General features: G+C 38.2%; 1 pseudogene; it reads right to left on the minus strand.

Moving 5' to 3' along the window:
* Positions 1-15608: 15608 nt before the first annotated feature.
* Positions 15609-18079, minus strand: LOC128097007 (TGF-beta receptor type-1-like; annotated as a pseudogene).
* Positions 18080-19573: the final 1494 nt, after the last annotated feature.

Here is a 19573-nt window from a genome sequence, read left to right on the forward strand (position 1 = left end):
GTGTATAAATGGAAAAATTTTGTGACTAGTAATGGAATTGATAGTATATTTATCTGTAGTATAGATATGTGGTCATAAAAACCCATAAAGTATTGTTTTACTCATATGATCTATCAGTTCAAAAGTCTGTACTGTCAATTCTTTGTGGCGGTTTGTTCCATTGTTAAATTATTAAAATATTGTACTTGAAATTATTTTGTTTGCCCTATTATTTTTTTAACTGCCAGAACTCTTGTATTTTATGTCTAGACATTTTCTTCATTTAAATTTTAACAGATTTTAAAAATGGTTAAATAAGATTGTGTGGTAACATTTTATTTGCACTGTCTTGTGGTGTGTTTCTTTCATGTCTACAAGAAATAGTACTGTTTCAGCATTTCTAAGGACATCTTTAGCATCCTTTTGGTAAGTACTTTCCATTTTCGATACAGGTCTCTCTATCTTTCCACTAATCCTATCATTGTCTTTTTGATAAATATTTACCACTTCTAACCTAACAGGTATTCCTTCAGTTTTGTCAGCATCTCCTTCAGAGTCCTTTGAATAAATGTCTTGCATTTCTAATTCAACAGTTATCACATGGGCCTTTGCAACAAGATTGTTATCAGCATGATCTTTTTAAAAATAATTTTGGATAACGAAGCTTCTATAATATTAATGTAACTGGGTTATATTGCTCCATGTTTAATAAATTGAATTTGATTTTTAACTTCATATTCATTCACATGTAGTTTAAATATAGCAGTTTTCCCACAATTTAGTTGAGTTTATGTTTCAGAGATATATTGTATTTACCAAAAAAAACTAGAGCAGATATTATGACAGTTCCACATACCAAAGACTAATCTTTCATCATATATATTGCAAATAGTTTGTGAGTATTAATATGCTCCTCTACTTGAATATATCTGATCACTTTCATCTGAAAACAAGAGCAGCGGGCTTTGGAGCTGACAATCATAGAAATGCATAGCCATTATCAATATATACTGTTAAGGAAATACTTTTTCAATAGCATTTGCACTGTGGATGCTGACTGATTACCTTGGTAAAGTTTTGTTCTCTTGTTTTCTAGTGATGATTATTACTTCTCTCTTTCACACAATTACTTTGGAAGTAAATCACCATGTGCTAACCAGACAGATAGTGTGAAGTGAAATCATAAATGAGAGGCAATATGTCTACATTATGATAAATACATACATCTTCAGGGCATGGTTTCACAAACCTTTGGTCCAACACTACAGGCAGAGCAGGTGGAGCTCTGTGAGTTTGGAGACAGCCTGCATAGTTGACATAGAGAATTCTGGGTCAATCAGTGCTGCATATTGAGACCATGTTTCAAAACAAAAAGAAAAAAAAAGGCAAGAAAAAGAAGAGATTTAGTGCTGTGGGATGGTCTGTATGTCAAATGTGTTGCTGATTGGTCAATGAATAAATCACTGATTGGCAGTGGCCAGGCAGGAAGTATAGGTGGGACTAACAGAGAGGAAAATTGAGAGAACAGGAAGCTAGGTGAGGGAGACACTGCCAGCCGCCATCAGGACAAGGAAGATGTAAAGTACCGGTAAGCCACAAGCCACGTGGCAAGGTATAGATTAATAGAAATGGATTAATTTAAGCTGTAAGAACAGTTAGCAAGAAGCCTGCCACGGCCATACAGTTTGTAACCAATATAAGTCTCTGTGTTTACTTGATCGGGTTTGAGTGGCTTGGGACTGGCGGGTGAGAGAGATTTGCCCTGACTGTGGGCCAGGCAGGAAAACTCCAGCTACAAATGGCGTCCAACGTGGTGGCAAGAGTTTCCACCTAAAACCTGAGAAAAAAGATTCTAAAACGGAGCTAAAAACAGTTCCTAATTGTCTCTCTCAAATGAGCGGCAGCTGCCGGTTTGAGCTACTGGCGGATTGCTGGCGTGCGCGCTCGACCTGCAGTATGGCGGGAATGAAGTCTCTGCAAATGGCACATTAAGCTGCATTGTGGATTTAGCCTTTGCTAGTACAAAACAAAAAAAAAGAGGTTTCTGGGCTACATGCTGCTTGGATAAAAGCATAGACCCACGATAGCTCCCAGAGCTGGTGGTAAGCATACTGCCGCCATGTTGGGAAACTGAGGTGGGCGGAGCCAGCAGCCACAGATGCTGCAGCTTAAAGCAACAGATTCACAATAAGACAGATTCAGATGTAATAGTTTAAAATGTGTGTAAAATATACGTAGGCTTGAAAGAGACAAAAAAAGGTGGTATATACAGTATAAAAACAAATACATGGTTTTAAAAAATAAAGTCTTTAAAGAGACAGTAAAATTAATATAAAAAATAAGCCACGTAGAGATGACTATTACACAGAGAGTCTGGATTGTGTTGTCTTTGGGATTCTTAACTACAGAGAGATGTTTGATTGTAAAGGAAGCTGAGTTAAACCAGTACGTATATTTTAAAGATACTTTGACTTCAAAATTTGGATGTAAGGATATGTTGCTTTGGAAAAGAGTCTCTTTTGTTTCCACAGAAAGCAAGAGGCTATGGATTTGTTCCAGAGTAAGACACATCAGGTTTGACCAGCCAAGACCACCTGAAAGGTCTCCAATGACACCATGGCCCAGATGATCCAACATCCAGAACCGTTTCAAGGCAACTGGCTCAAATGATACAGCCTCACGGACTACTCCATGATCCTAAAATTTTTTTTGTTTCCCCAGAGGATACAGCGCCCCCCTCCAGCAGGAAGTAGTAAGAGAAGCTACGCCCAAATTCCCAAATATACCAAGCTGACTTTAGAGATGTGTAAAGGTTAAAACCTTCCTTTTTAAGAAAAGAAAAGGGGAGGTGCTGTGGGATGGTCTGTATGTCAAATGTGTTGCTGATTGGTCAATAAATAAATCACTGATTGGCCCGTGGTCAGGCAGGAAGTATAGGCGGGACAAGGAGGAGAATAGAGCTGGGAAGTGGAAAGCTGAGGGAGAGACACTGCCAGCCGCCATGATGACAAGCCGCATGTGAAGATGCCGGTAAGCCACGAGCCATGTGGCAAGGTATAGATTAATGGAAATGGATTAATTTAAGCTGTAAGAACAGTTAGCAAGAAGCCTGCCACGGCCATACAGTTTGTAACCAATATAAGTGTCTGTGTTTACTTGATCAGGTTTGAGCGGCTTGGGACTGGCGGGTGAGAGAGATTTGTCCTGACTGTGGGCCAGGCAGGAAAACTCTAGCAACAATTTAGTCTATTTATAACATGAACTCTGATTATCTAATCATTTCTCATGAAATTAGCAAAATGCTTGACTCATTTTTTTACTTTTAAAAACTTAAGCTTAAAACTAATTCATTAGATTCTTCTTTATTGGAATATTTTCCAGAAGGAATACTTTATCAAAAGATTTTTTTTCAAGATCTCTAAGTCTATCAGTATTCCATAAACAAACAAAATCAAAATTACCACTAGATACCTATGTAGGGAAAGTTTCTTTGTAATTCTAATTCTAATTCCTAAGAAAATATGAATTCCACAGAAGAAAATATTCAACCTTAGTCATTTTTTAGTTTTAGAACTGAATGCAATTTATACTGTCACCAGCAGTAAGTGCGTGTTCCTCTTTTCCCACATCCTTGCCAGCAACAGTTGTCATTCTTTTCTTTGTTGTTGTTGTTATCATGGCCATTTTGAATAGGGTAAGATGAACTCCCAAATTAGTTTTGATTTTTGTTTCCTTGAAGGCTTAGAGATGCTATACATTTTATTAGATATTTCTCAGCCATTTGTGTTTTATGTTTGTGAACTTAAATAGATAGGAAACAGCTTTCTGATAGCATAGATATTAAGACAATTGGCACATTGAACCACATAAAACTGAAAAGATTCTGTAAAATGAAGGAAACCACCATTCAAGTAAAGAAGCAGCCTATAGAATGAGAAAAAAAAAACTTTACCAAGTATTCATCTGACAGATGGTTTGTATCTAGAATATATGAAGAATTCAAGAAACTAAACATCAAGAAAATAAATAACACATTTAGAAAATTTTCTCCAAATTTGCCAAAAACTAAAGCACTGGATATTGTAGCTATAATTTCTACCTGGTAACTGTTTTTTGTTGTATATAATTTTACTATGTTAAAATTAAAACCTTCCTTTTTAACTAGACAAAAAGGGGTAAATGCTGTGGAATAATCCTTTTATACACTGTGAAGATGTGTTGCTCTCATTGTTAATACAGAGCTGTTTGGTTAATAGCTTGTTAGGAAGAGGTTGTGTGGCAGAGCCAAACTGAGAAAATGCTAGGGAAAAGGCGAGCAGAGTCACCAATCAAATGCAGAGGAAACAGGAGGTGAAAATGCCCTGCTGGAAAAAGGTACCACCACTTGGTATAGTACAGATAAGAAACATACCTAATTTAAGTTGTAAGAGTTAACTAGCAGCAAGCCTAAGCTATCAGCCAATTATTTATAATTAATGAGAAATCTCTGTGCATTTATGGCAGAGTTGGCAGTACCAACAAAAAATTCTTCCTACAAATGGCACTCAAAGTCCAGCCACGAATATCCACCTAAAACTTGAGAAAGCTTGAAAAAAGGTTCCAAACACACAAAAATAAACCCAAATGTGACTTTCTAGTCTCACAATGCCATGCCAGACTCAGTACAGAGACACTTCTCCTAGATGCTACCTACAGAATGGAGTAAGCTACCAGCTGCCATGTACTAGGGCCATGCAATAAGGTGAGTCATGCTGATGCTTGACATAATAGTTTAAGATTCATCTCATGAGATCAAAATACACTACAGATGCTCAATAAAGACAGATATAGATGAAAGAAACCTCTAAACAAGTTACAGTGTGTTTAAAAATGTACATAGATTTGAGAAGGAAAGGAGAAATGGTATAAAGAGTAATAGAAAAAATAGTTTACAAATAATAAAGTCTTTTAAAAAGGAGTCAAGTAATATAAAAGAAAAAAAAGTCACTTAAAGATGGAAAATACATGGGGAATCTGGATCCTGTATGTTATTGTGTTGATTTTGAATTTTTTGATCGTTGATGAATAAATGCTAGCTCCTATAAGATATTGGATTATAAAGGCTGCTGGAATAAACCTACTTACATATTTTAAAAATGTCTTGACTTCAAAATGGCAATCAAAATAATGTGTTGCTTTGGAGATGAAAGGCTGTGTATTAATTCAAGGTTAAAGATGATCAGTTTTCATCCAGTACAATGAAATATCTGACTACAGACATGAAGAAATAAATAAGAAAAACTACAAGACACATAATGTATATTTTACAAACAAACATAAAAGTAAAAAATCGTCTTTGGCTCATTGTGTACAATACACAGTCTATACTTGTATTAAAACAGATATGTATGTTACCTTTAAAAGTTTATGTATTTTCAGAGCAAGAGGGCCAGACACCAATAAAAATGGGTGGCCTAGGTGATCTAGCATTTCAAAGCACCTTTGTTGCAATTCCCTCAGCGTTCTGCATCCAGAATAGATTCAAGCCTGCTGGCTGAGATGATTGAGCCTCAAAGACTACTCCAGCCAAAACTTAGACATTATCCTGATTTTCTGAAAGTTTCCCCAAAGATGCCAGTGCCACCAAGCTGGAAGAAGCAATATAGAGAGAACAATGCCCACATTCTGAAAAGATGCATTATAGATGTTTGTCTACAATTTAGGGGGTAGTGAGGGTTAGTTACAAGTTGTTTTTGGTCACGGTTAAAAAAAAAAAACTAAACAAAAGAATTAGATTAAAGGAATTTTTTGAAGAAAAAGGGAGGATGTAGAAATGAAAAATGTAAATTATTGAATCTATTTTAATCCATAAAACAACTATTAATCACAAAATATTTTACATTGCTATGGATTTTGGTTTATTGATAAAAATTAAAGTTATTTTGGTTATACTTTGTGTATGTTTCTACTCTTGTTTGGGGTATTGTACATATGCAGCTCATTTAAAACTGTAACATATAATTAAGAAATGTATGTTAATAGTCATCTATAATAATCAAACTTGTAGTCATATTAGGTATATTTCAAGGTTAAACAGATATATTTAGATAGATAGATGGTCTTCAAACACTTCAAAGACCTACAGAATATGGCATTTACGATGTTTAATAATCTGAGGCTTTTCATGACAGTGAGATATGTGTGTTCCTGAGAGCACCAATCTACTTCAGAGAAGAAGATGCACGTTAAAGAACCTCCCTATAGATTTTAATTTCTTTGGAGCAAAAGCTAGCCATTTAGTCAAGAAACTGTCCTTGCTTCAAAGGCTGACAGCACATTGTCCAAATTAGACAACAGAATACAAAAAAAAAAGGGACTGCCAAACTTTGTCAAAACAAGCTAGGTCAGTCCTTCAAAGTTCCATGCTTCTCAGAAATGTCTGTTAGATATACTAGGCGTATAGACAAAAGATGTATGCACCGACATTGCAAAGGAACTTTGGTTTACTGTCTAGGCATCCAATATCTTTGCCATTAGGTACTATTACATCTTTCTGGAGCCTTTGATGGAGTTAAAGACCAAATAATCAGACTTACATTGTTCCTTAATTATGATAACAGGAAAATTAGATATGAAACTTTATACTGACAAAAGTAAGATAGGTAATAGAGTATTTTCCCTTAATTTGCCAAATACAAATGGACTAGATATTGTAACTGTAATTCTTATTTGATAACTTTTTTTTGTTGTATATTTTTTTCCTATGTTAAAGTTAAAATCTTCCTTTTTACACAAAAGGGGAAATGTGGAATAATATTTTTGTACACTATTAATATGTGTTGCTTTCATTGGTTTAATAAACAAGTAAATGGCCATAGATAGGCAGGAAAAAATTAGGTGGGATTTAAGGACTGGAAGAGATACACAGGCATGGAAAAGGATAGAGTTTCCAGGAGAGTAGGGAGAAGCCAGCCAGACAAAGAACAAGTTGGACACACAGAATAGGACAGAGGTAATAAAGTCACAAGGCAGGAAGTAAATTAATAGAAATGGGTTAATTTAAGTTAAGTTATAAGACCTAGTTAGAAACAAGCTTAAATTATCAGCCAATCTTTTATACTTAATAAGAAGTCTCCATGATTATTTGCAAGCTGGCTGGTGGAACAGAAAAGTCCACTTACAACATCATACATATATACTATATATACAACTATATATACTATACTCTATATACCACCATATATACTATATATGTATATATGCATCCATGCTTGATATATATATATATATATATATATATATATATATATATAGAGAGAGAGAGAGAGAGAGAGCTATGATAATGTTAAATTCATTAAACATTTATTGTGCTAAAGTAATAAATGGCTTTGAAATAGATTAATGAACTTTTTTTTTTTATTATTTTTTTTTGTTTTTGTTTTTGTTTTTTTTTTTTATTAATTTATTTTGCAATACAATTCAGTTCTACATATCAGCCACGGATTCCCTTGTTCTCCCCCCTCCCGTCCCCCTCACCTTCCCCCCAACCCCCCCCCCCCCATTCCCATCTCCTCCAGGGCAAAGCCTTCCCCACAGACTGAGGTCAACCTGGTAGACTCAGTCCAGGTAGGTCTAGTCCCCTCCTCCCAGGCCGAGCCAAACAATCCTGCATAGGCCCCAGGTTTCAAACAGCCAACTCATGCAATGAGCACAAGATCTGGTCCCACTGCCTGGGTGCCTCCCAAACAGATCAAGCCAATCAACTGTCTCATCCATTCAGAGGGCCTGATCCAGTGGGGACCCCTCAGCCATTGGTTCATAGTTCATGTGTTTCCATTCATTTGGCTATTTGTCCCTGTGCTTTATCCAACCTTGGTCTCAACAATTCTCGCTCATATAAACCCTCCTCATTCTCGCTAATTGGACTCCCAGAGATCCACCCGGGGCCTAGTCATGGATCTCTGCATCCAGATCCCTCAGTAGTTGGATGAGGTTTCTAGCACAACAATTAGGGTGTTTGGCCATCCCATCACCAGAGTAGGTCAGTTCAGGCTGTCTCTCGACCTCTGCCAGCAGTCTGTTGTGTGGGTATCTTTGTGGATTTCTGTGGGCCTCTCTAGCACTTTGCTTCTTCCTATTCTCATGTGGTCTTTATTTACCATGGTCTCCTATTCCTTGTTCTCCCTCTCTGTTGTTGATCCAGCTGGGATCTCCCGCTCCCCCAAGCTCTCTTTCCCTCAACCCTCGCCTTTCATTACCCCCACTCATGTCCAGGCTGTTCATGTAGATCTCATTCCATTTCTCTGTCATTGGGTGATCCCTGTGTCTTTCTTGGGGTCCTGTTTTCCAGGTAGCCTCCCTGGTGATGTGAGTAGCAGACAAGTCATCCTTGTTTCATGTCTAGTATCCTGCTATGAGTGAGTACATACCATGTTTGTCTTTCTGAGTCTGGGTTACCTCACTCAGGATGATTTTTTCTAGATCCATCCATTTGTCTGCAAACCTCATGATGCCATTGTTTTTCTCTGCTGAGTAGTATTCCATTGTGTATATGTACCACATTTTGTTTATCCATTCTTCAGTTGAAGGGCATCTGGGTTGTTTCCATGTTCTGGCTATTACAAACAATGCTGATATGAACATAACTGAACAAGTGCTCTTATGGTGTGGTTGAGCATTTCTTGGGTATATGCCCAAGAGTGGTATAGCTGGATCTTGGGGGAGATTGATTCCCAATTTTCTAAGAAAGCGCCATATTGATTTCCAAAGTGGTTGTACAAGCTTGCATTCCCACCAGCAGTGGAGGAGAGTTCCCCTAGCTCCACATCCTCTCCAGCATAAGGTGTCTTCAGTGTTTTTGATCTTAGCCATTCTGACAGGCGTAAGGTGGTATCTCAGAGTTGTTTTGATTTGCATTTCCCTGATGATTAGGGATGTTGAGCAGTTCCTTAAATGTCTTTCGGCCATTTGAGTTTCCTCTGTTGAGAATTCTCTGTTTAGTTCTATAGCCCATTTCTTAATTGGACTGTTGGGCATTTTGATGTCTAATTTCTTGAATTCCCTATATATTCTGGATATCAGTCCTCTGTCAGATGTGGGGTTGGTGAAGATCTTTTCCCATTCTGTAGGCTGTCGCTTTGCCTTGTTGACCGTATCCTTTGCTCTACATAAGCTTCTCAGTTTCAAGAGGTCCCATTGATTGATTGTTTGTCTCAGAGTCTGTGCTACTGGTGTTCTATTTAGGAAGTAGTCTCCTATGCCAATGCGTTCAAGACTACTTCCTACTTTCTCTTCTAGCAGGTTCAGAGTAGCTGGATTTATGTTGAGGTCCTTGATCCACTTGGACTTAAGTTTTGTGCACGGTGATAGATATGGATCTATTTGCAGCCTTCTACATGTTGATATCCAGTTTTGCCAGCACCATTTGTTGAAGATGCTTTCTTTTTTCCATTGTGCACTTTTGGCTTCTTTGTCAAAAATTATATGTTCATAGGTGTGCGGATTAATGTCAGGGTCTTCAATTCGATTCCATTGGTCCACATGTCGGTTTTTATGCCAGTACCAAGCTGTTTTTATTACTGTAGCTCTATAGTAGAGCTTGAAGTCAGGGATCGTGATGACTCCAGAAGTTGTGTTATTGTACAGGATTCCTTTGGCTATCCTGGGTTTTTTGTTTTTCCATATGAAGTTGAGTATTATTTTTTCCAGGTCTGTGAAGAATTGTGTTGGTATTTTGATGGGGATTGCATTGAATCTGTAGATTGCTTTTGGTAAGATTGCCATTTTTACTATGTTAGTCCTGCCTATCCATGAGCATGGGAGATCTTTCCATTTTCTGACATCTTCTTCAATTTCTTTTTTCAGGGACTTAAAGTTCTTGTCATATAGGTCCTTCACTTGCTTGGTTAGTGTTACCCCAAGGTATTTTATGTCGTTTGTGGCTATAGTAAAGGGTAATGTATCTCTGATTTCCTTCTCCGCTTCTTTGTCCATTGTATATAGGAGGACTACTGATTTTTTTGAGTTGATCTTGTATCCTGCTATGTTGCTGAAGGTGTTTATAAGCTGTATCAGTTCCTTGGTGGAATCTCTGGGGTCGCTCAAGTATACTATCATGTCATCTGCAAATAGGGAAAGCTTGACTTCTTCCTTTCCAATTTGTATCCCCTTAATCTCCTTATGTTGTCTTATTGCTCTGGCTAGAACTTCAAGTACTATATTGAATAAGTATGGGGAGAGTGGACAGCCTTGCCTCGTTCCTGATTTTAGTGGAATTGCTTTGAGTTTCTCTCCATTTAATTTGATGTTGGCTGTTGGCTTGCTGTAAATTGCCTTTATTATGTTTAGGTATGTTCCCTGTATTCCTGATCGCTCCAATACCTTTATCATGAAGGGGTGTTGGATTTTGTCAAATGCCTTTTCTGCATCCAGTGAGATGATCATATGGTTTTTTTCTTTGAGTTTGTTTATATGGTGTATTACATTGACGGACTTTCGTATGTTGAACCACCCTTGCATCCCTGGAATGAATCCTACTTGATCATGGTGGATAATTGTTTTGATGTGTTCTTGGAGTCTGTTTGCCAGTATTTTATTGAGTATTTTTGCATCAATGTTCATGAGGGAGATCGGTCTGTAGTTCTCTTTCTTTGTTGTATCCTTGTTTGGTTTAGGAATTAGGGTAATTGTAGCCTCGTAGAAGGAGTTTGGTAATGTTCCTTCTGTTTCTATTGTGTGGAACAATTTAGAGAGTATTGGTATTAACTCTTCTTTGAAGATCTGGTAGAATTCTGCGCTGAAACCATCTGGTCCTGGGCTTTTTTTGGTTGGGAGACTTTTAATGACTGTTTCTATTTCATTAGGGGTTATTGGACTATTTAAATAGTTTATCTGGTCTTGATTTAACTTAGGTATGTGGTACCTATCCAGAAAGTTATCCATTTCTTTTAGGTTTTCCAGTTTTGTCGAATAGAGGTTTTTGAAGTATGACCTGATGATTCTCTGGATTTCCTCAATGTCTGTTGTTATGTCCCCCTTTTCATTTCTGATTTTGTTGATTTGGATGCTCTCTCTCTGTCTTTTGGTTAGTTTGGATAAGGGCTTGTCTATCTTGTTGATTTTCTCAAAGAACCAACTCTTTGTTTCATTAATTTTTTGTATTGTTCTCTTTGTTTCTATTTTATTGATTTCAGCTCTCACTTTGATAATTTCCTGGCGTCTATTTTTCCTGGGAGACTGTGCTTCTTCTTGTTCTAGAGCTTTCAGGTATGCTGTTAAGTCTCTAGTGTGAGATTTCTCCAACTTATTTATGTGGGCATTTAGTGCTATGAATTTCCCTCTTAGTACTGCTTTCATAGTGTCCCATAAATTTGGATATGTGGTGTCTTCATTTTCATTGATCTCTAGGAAGTCTTTAATTTCTTTCTTTATTTCTTCCTTAACCCATTGGTGATTCAGTTGGGTATTATTCAGTTTCCATGAGATTGCAGGTTTTCTGTAGTTTTTGTTGTTGTTGAAATCCAACTTTAGACCATGGTGGTCTGATAGAACACAGGAGGTTATTCCAATTGTTTTGTATCTGTTTAGATTTGTTTTGTGGCCAAGTATGTGGTCAATTTTAGAGAAGGTTCCATGGGGTGCTGAGAAGAAGGTATATTCTTTTTTGTTAGGATGGAATGTTCTGTAGATATCGATTAAGTCCATTTGAGTCATGACATCAGTTAAGTCCTTTATTTCTCTGTTAAGTTTCAATTTGGGAGATCTGTCCAGTGGTGAAAGTGGGGTGTTGAGGTCTCCCACTATTAACGTGTGGGGTTTTATATGTGATTTAAGCTTTAGTAATGTTTCTTTTACATATGTGGGTGCCCTTGTGTTTGGGGCATAAATATTCAGAATTGAGACTTCATCTTGGTGGATCTTTCCTGTGATGAGTATGTAATGCCCTTCTTGATCTCTTTTGATTGATTTTAGTTTGAAGTCTATTTTGCTGGATATCAGGATGGCTACACCCGCTTGTTTCTTAAGACCGTTTGATTGGAAAGTCTTTTCCCAGCCTTTTATTTTTAGGTAGTGTCTATCTTCGAATTTGAGATGTGTTTCTTGTATGCAGCAGAAAGATGGGTCCTGCTTTCGTATCCATTCTGTAAGCCTATGTCTTTTTATAGGTGAATTAAGTCCATTGATATTGAGGGAAATTAATGACCAGTGATTGTTCATTCCTGTTATTTTTTGATGGTGATGTGTGGGTACTTCTATACGTTGGGGTTTACTGCTGTGGCTTTATCTGTTGCCTGTGTTTTCGAGGGTGTATCTGACTTCCTTAGATTGGAATTTTCCTTCTAGTGCTTTCTGTAGGGCTGGGTTTGTGGATAAGTATTGTTTAAATCTGGCTTTGTCATGGAATGTCTTGTTCACTCCATCTATGGTGATTGAAAGTTTTGCTGGGTATATTAGTCTAGGCTGACATCCATGGTCTCTTAGTGTCTGCATTACATCTGTCCAGGTTCTTCTGGCTTTCAAAGTCTCCATTGAGAAATCGGGTGTTATTCTGATGGGTTTGCCTTTATATGTCACTTGGCCTTTTTCCTTTGCTGCTCTTAATATTCTTTCTTTATTCTGTACGTTTAGTTGTTTAACTATTATGTGGCGAGGGGACTTTTTTGGGGGGTCTAGTCTGTTTGGTGTTCTATAAGCTTCTTGTATCTTCATAGGCATTTCCTTCTTTAAGTTGGGAAAGTTTTCTTCTATGATCTTGTTGAATATATTTTCTGTGCCCTTGAGTTGGTATTCTTCTCCTTCTTCGACCCCTATTATTCTTAGGTTTGGTCTTTTCATGGTGTCCCAAATTTCTTGGACATTTTGGTTCATGACTTTGTTGGCTTTAGTGTTTTCTTTGACTGATGAATGTATTTCTTCTACTGTATCTTCAACGCTAGAGATCCTCTCTTCCATCTCTTGCATTCTGTTGATTATACTTGCATCTGAAGTTCCCAATCGTTTTCTCAGATTTTCTATTTCCAGCATTCCCTCTGTTTGTGTCTTCTTCATTTTTTCTATTTCCCTTTTCAGGTCTTGGACTGTTTCCTTCATTTGTTTCATTGATTTTTCTTGATTTTCTCTCAGTATTTTATTGTTTTCTTCCAGGACTTTATTGATTTCTTCTAATTTGTTTGCCCTTTCCTCTAGTTGTTTACAGCGTTCTTCACATTTTTTTGTCTTTTCCTCTACACAAGCCTCTAGCTTCTTCATGATGTCATTCATAAGGCTGTTTTCTTCTGCTTCTTCCAATTTCTGATGTTCAGGTCTAGGTGTTGGAGGAGGGCTAGGGCCTGGTGATGCTGTATTGCTATTCATTTTGTTGTATATGTTTCTGCCTTGACGTCTGCCCATCTCCTTGTGCTTCGTTACTGGCCTTATCCGCACACTTGGTTCAGCCAGACCAGTGTTCCAAAAGGGAAGTCCGGAGCAAGATGGGAGCTGGGGGCCGGCCTCTAAGTCTCAGGAAGAGGCTTGGGGCTCAGGCGGATGGGAGTGGGGGCAGGGCGTGGAGACTGCAGGGTCTGCCAGGGGTCTTGGAGAAGGGGATCCTTCCCGGTGGGGCAGCAGGGAACCTGCCCGGTGGCCAGAACCTGGGGCCAAGTTGGGCAGGTCTTCCCTCGAGTGGCTGGTGCCCAGGGATGGGGTCCGGGGCAAGGAAGGGCACTCACCAGTTTTCCAAAAGGGAAGTCCGGAGCAAGATGGGAGCTGGGGGCCGGCCTCTAAGTCTCAGGAAGAGGCTTGGGGCTCAGGCGGATGGGTGTGGGGGCAGGGCGTGGAGACTGCAGGGTCTGCCAGGGGTCTTGGAGAAAGGGATCCTTCCCGGTGGGGCTAGCAGGGAACCTGCCCGGTGGCCAGAACCTGGGGCCAAGTTGGGCAGGTCTTCCCTGGAGTGGCTGGTGCCCAGGGATGGGGTCTGGGGCAAGGAAGGGTACTCACCAGTATTCCAAAAGGGACGTCCGGAGCAAGATGGGAGCTGGGGGCCGGCCTCAGATTAATGAACTTTTATGTACTACAGAAACAAATAAATTACAAATAGGACAAGCTTAGACATTATTAAATTTATTCTTGTATAAAAACTATTATTTTACTTTTAATTTTTAATTCTGTCTGGTTAAGAAATTCTGTAACATTATAACATTCTTTTGTTTATTTAATTTATAGTCATTCACAAGTAATCATTCACCATGTGTCTAATCCCCGTATAGAGAGGATAGCAATTTTCCTAAAAGTTACTTTTAAAACTCTATAACTAACAACTTAAATTTTAGAAAGCTCAAATTTCAAAGTGACAGAGTATACACAACTCTCTCCCAAAAGATTTCATATTTTACTCACTTACCTTTCATCCACAGTAAATAAATGATCAAAATCTCTGAGATGCCACATGTAAGAATTTCAGATCTGGAAAATTGAAGGTTTTGGCCTGGTGAGCCACTGGAACACCTTTAGCTGAGAATGAGTTTGGAAACTCTTCCCATAGATAAAAGCTGTAGCACTGTTTTGATGTGAGTCTCGATTTACCTGTTAATGCTAATATGTAGAAAGCAAAAGTCATATCTACCTGGAATCAAAATTTTCAACTGGATTCCTACAATGCTATGAGCAAGTAAAAGGACAGTTTTAACAGTTTGAAAGAAGAAAGAAAAAGTTCAAATATTAATGGGCGAGAATTACAAACTTTCACTTGCCTTCAAACTTAACAGAAAGGAGAGATTAAAATCAATTTTTTTGTGCAGTGAACTGTATTATGCCTAAGAAAAGTACAACAAGAACTGACTGTTGTGTCCAGTAGCAATTTAAACTTTAATGTCTTCCCCCAACATTATAGCATTATAGTTACCAGTATCACCTGTTCCCCATCAATCTCACTATCCCATTGCCTATTGGACAGAATTTGTTTCAGGACATTCTTTGATTCTCCCATTTTTCACCATCTATAATAAAAAAGCCTACACATACATACCTACATACACACACACACACATACACACACATTTAAGAATTCTAACTTTCTCATCAATATCCCAAGGTTTAACTATAAAAATTATAATTATGCTTAACACTAAGTCAACTAAGTATTAAAACAAATATATAGGTAATCATATCACAACAAAAGCCATAACAATAATGGTATAAATCCAAGATGTTGGATTTGGGAGAAATGAAGAAAGAGAGATTAAAATAAAAACAGAAAAATGTTTCTTATAATTACCTTGATTTCTGTAAAGTTGAAGAGTAAAATTCTTTTCTAAGAGCAGAGGAGGAATAAAAAGAGCTTCATGCTCTTGTCCACTAACTGATATTCAGGATAGCAGTGTTCCACTTCTGTTCTACACATCCTTGATATCATACATTTTGTTTGATATTAGACACTTAAAAATAGCTGGAATAAAATATTTATAATAATCTTACCATAAAGAATTGATAAATATTCTTTGTGATGGTATTATAAATTGTTGTTATCATTTCATTATACAGTATGCCTATCAACTGACGCATCACATTGTACATGTGAATAAGTACAAATATAAAATAAATCAGTAATAACAGTCAATATGTTCCAGAAATAGAATGTAACAGAAATTTTAAACAGTCTTATCAATAAAAAAAACTCAGAAGCCAAATATGGGGTTGATAGCTGAGAGATAAGAGAGACAGAACAAGCCACATCTAACCTTAACCTCACCAACTTCTCATCCAATCCCGTTTTCATGAACCTTCAGCCTGAAAGCTTCTGAGTCCTCACCCAAATGGATCTCAGCTGAACTGCTGCTAAATTTAAAAGCCTAAAAGCTTAAAAAGCCTCTAGTTCCTGGTCCTCATGCCTTATATACCTTTCTGTTTCCTGCCATCACTTTCTGGGATTAAAGGTATGTGTCACCATGCCTGTCTGTTTCCAGTGTGGCCTTGAACTCACAGAGATCCTGATGGATCTCTGCCTCCAGAATGCTAGGAATAAATGTGTGCTGTGGGATGGTCTGTATGTCAAATGTGTTGCTGATTGGTCAATAAATAAATCACTGATTGGCCCGTGGCCAGGCAGGAAGTATAGGCGGGACAAGGAGGAGAATAGAGCTGGGAAGTGGAAGGCTGAGTGAGAGACACTGCCAGCCGCCATGATGAGAAACAGCATGTAAAGATGCCGGTAAGCCACGAGCCATGTGGCAAGGTATAGATTAATGGAAATGGATTAATTTAAGCTGTAAGAACAGTTAGCAAGAAGCCTGCCACAGCCATACAGTTTGTAACCAATATAAGTCTCTGTGTTTACTTGGTTGGGTCTGAGAGGCTGTGGGACTGGCGGGTGATAGAGATTTGTCCTGACTGTGGGCCAGGCAGGAAAACTCTAGCTACAAATGTGTGTGCTACTACTGCCCAACCTCTATGTTTAACATAATGGCTGTTCTGTTCTCTGACCACCAGATAAGTTTATTGGGGTACACAATATATCAACCACAGTTCCCCTTTTTGTTTAAAATAAAAGTTATAACTAATATAAGAAAAAGTATATACAATAAGTATATACAATATATACAGTCAAGAATTACATTAACAATGTCTAGTCCATTAAAATTTGACAGATTCAGACAAAAATCTCCATTATATACATTAGCAATATCCAGTCCATTAACATTTGAGCAATTCAGACAAAGAAATTTCATTATTTATCCTATTTTCGTGAGTCCAGTAGAAAATTTGTATACAATATAGAAAAATCCAATCCAATGTAATATATTTAAAACAAGTAGTTCCTTTTTAAAAGCAGATTCAATAATCTACCTTTTTATCTTATCATATCCATATTCTCTCTTTTTTCTTTTCATAGTAGATTCAATAATCTACCTTTTATCACTTTTATATCTTCCCCTTTTTCTTTTTAGAGTCGATTCAGATTCAATAATTTACCTCGTATCTATATCCTCTATTTTTCTCAATCAAGAATCTTAAATCTCCTTTGGTTAGCTTCTTTCCTGACCATTAACAATAACAATTTATAATAAACCATCCTAAACAATGACAATTATCCATCACCCATTGAAAGGACCAAAAACCACCCACCACACCTCTTGGGAATGTGGGCATTGTTTCTTTAATTATTTCATTCTGTCTGGGGGTGAAGGCATCTTTAGGGGATCCTGAAAATAAAAATTTTGGGTTAACTTTCAAGTCCTTGGAGAGGTAACTCTATCATTTGTTGTCCAGTCTCTGCATAATGGGAAAATGCAGACATTTTCTCAAATCCTTGCTTAAGTGGTCTGTGAATCTGGATCATCTTAGCTAGCCATCTCAAAATTGCCCTGAGTAGTTTGTAGTCTGAAGCAGATCTTTCTGTGATGTTAATCAGCTTAATGGCTTTATTCCTAGTTCATAAAGAATTATCATTGTTTTTAGAGATTTCAAAGTCACTGTTAGCTGTGGTCACAGTTCCTCACAGAATTTTTTTTTTTTTTTTTTTTTTTTTTTGTGTGTGTGTGTGTGTGTGTGTGTGTGTGTGTGTGTGCTTTCTCTGTGGTTTGGAGCAATAAGTGTGTCTGCGGCAGAATGGTGTCTCACAGGCAGTCTCAAGTTTGCAATATAACAGAGTCCATTCTTCTTCACCAAGTTATTCTTTAATTTTAAACCTCTGTGAGCAATAGCGGGCTTTAGTTGTGTACCAACAATCTCCATGTGAAGATGGGCAAAACAGATTGCAGTGGACAGAGTGATATCAAAAAGGGATCCATGCTCATGGTAATAGGACACCAGCCACAGCTGAGTCCATGTACCATTGTCTTTGTTGTCTGCTGCTATAAATCCTAGGATGTTTTCACTGCATAACATCACAGTCTGGTAAAACTACCTCTGGGAACCAGGAACGTTCTTCTCTAGAAGAGAGTATCTTCACATCAACTTCTCCCATCCACTTGACTTGCCAAACTTCTCCAAACTGACCTTTGCTGATACTTTCTTGTAACACAATGTCCCTGCCAATTGTTCTCTGAATAAGCAGCGGTAAACCATTCATCCCCAGCAGCAGCATCGCTGCTGCCACCAACATTATGAGAAGTAGCCAGCAATGCAGAGCAGCAGCCACCAGCTCCATGGCCCACCGCCACCATTTGCAGCCTGGCCCATCCAGAGCTTCTCCTCAGCAAGTCTCCCAAGCTAGCCTCCAACTCCAGATCTTCCTGCTTCTGCCTCCTTCAGCAAATTCTTTTTTTTTTCTTGTTTTTTTTTTTTGTTGTTGTTGTTTTGTTTTGTTTTTGTTTTTCGAGACAGGGTTTCTCTGTGTAGCTTTGCGCCGTTCCTGGATCTCGCTCTGTAGACCAGGCTGGCCTCGAACTCACAAAGATCCGCCTGCCTCTGCCTCCCGAGTGCTGGGATTAAAGGCGTGCGCCACCACCGCCTGGTCCTTCAGCAAATTCTAACAGGTGCAGCTGGGCCTGAGCTGGGGCCCACAAGGCCATAGGCAAGCAGCTTTTTTGAGAATTTGTACCATGAACATTGGGTGCCAGATGTAACACGAATCTTAACAGGTATTATCAATAAAAAAAACTCAGGCCAGGCGGTGGTGGTGCATGCCTTTAATCCCAGCACTCAGGAGGCAGAGGCAGGTGGGTCTCTGTGAGTTCGAGGCCAGCCTGGTCTACAGAGTGAGTTCCAGGACAGGCGCAAAGCTACACAGAGAAACCCTGTCCTCGAAAAACCAAAAACAAACAAACAAACAACAACAACAAAAACCTCAGGAGCCAAATATTGGGATGATAGCTGAGAGACCAGAGAGACAGAACTAGCCACATCCAACCTCACCTCGCCAACTTCTCAGCTGATCCTGTTTCCTCAAACTGAAATGTGTTTGATATATTGTGCAACCAATAAACTTATCTGGGGGTCAGAGAACAGAAAAGCCACTATGTTAAACATAGAGGTTGGGCAGTAGTAGCACACACATTTATTCCTAGCATTCTGGAGGCAGAGATCCATCAGGATCTCTGTGAGTTCAAGGCCACACTGGAAACAGACAGGCATGGTGACACACACCTTTAATCCCAGGAAGTGATGGCAGGAAACAGAAAGGTACATAAGGATTGAAAACCAGGAACTAGAGGCTTTTTAAGCTTTTAGGCTTTTAAATTTTAGCAGCAGTTCAGCTGAGATCCATTTGGGTGAGGACTCAGAAGCTTTCAGGTTGAATGTTTGTGGAAACGAGATTGGATGAGAGAAGTTGGCGAGGTTAAGGTTGGATGTGGCTTGTTCTGTCTCTCTTATCTCTCAGCTATCACCCCCATATTTGGCTTCTGAGTTTTTTATTTATAAGACAGTTTAAGATTTGTGCTATACTAAAATTTGGCTCATAAAAAAAAAAAAGTCAGGCATTGGTGGCGCACGTCTTTAATTCCAGCACTTGGGCAAAGCTCCACAGAGAAACCCTGTCTTGAAAAAAAAACAAAAACAAAAACAAAAAAAAAATTTGACTCATCAAAACTTCTGAACACTCCCTCATGTGATATAATTTTTTTTATCATATTAGTGGTAAAACACACTTAATGATAGAATATTACATATTTAAGAATGTGTTCAATGAAATTATAATAAT

This window comes from Peromyscus californicus, unplaced genomic scaffold (genome assembly GCF_007827085.1).
Source record: "Peromyscus californicus insignis strain IS unplaced genomic scaffold, ASM782708v3 Scaffold_5__1_contigs__length_169319896, whole genome shotgun sequence".
NCBI lineage: Eukaryota > Metazoa > Chordata > Mammalia > Rodentia > Cricetidae > Peromyscus > Peromyscus californicus.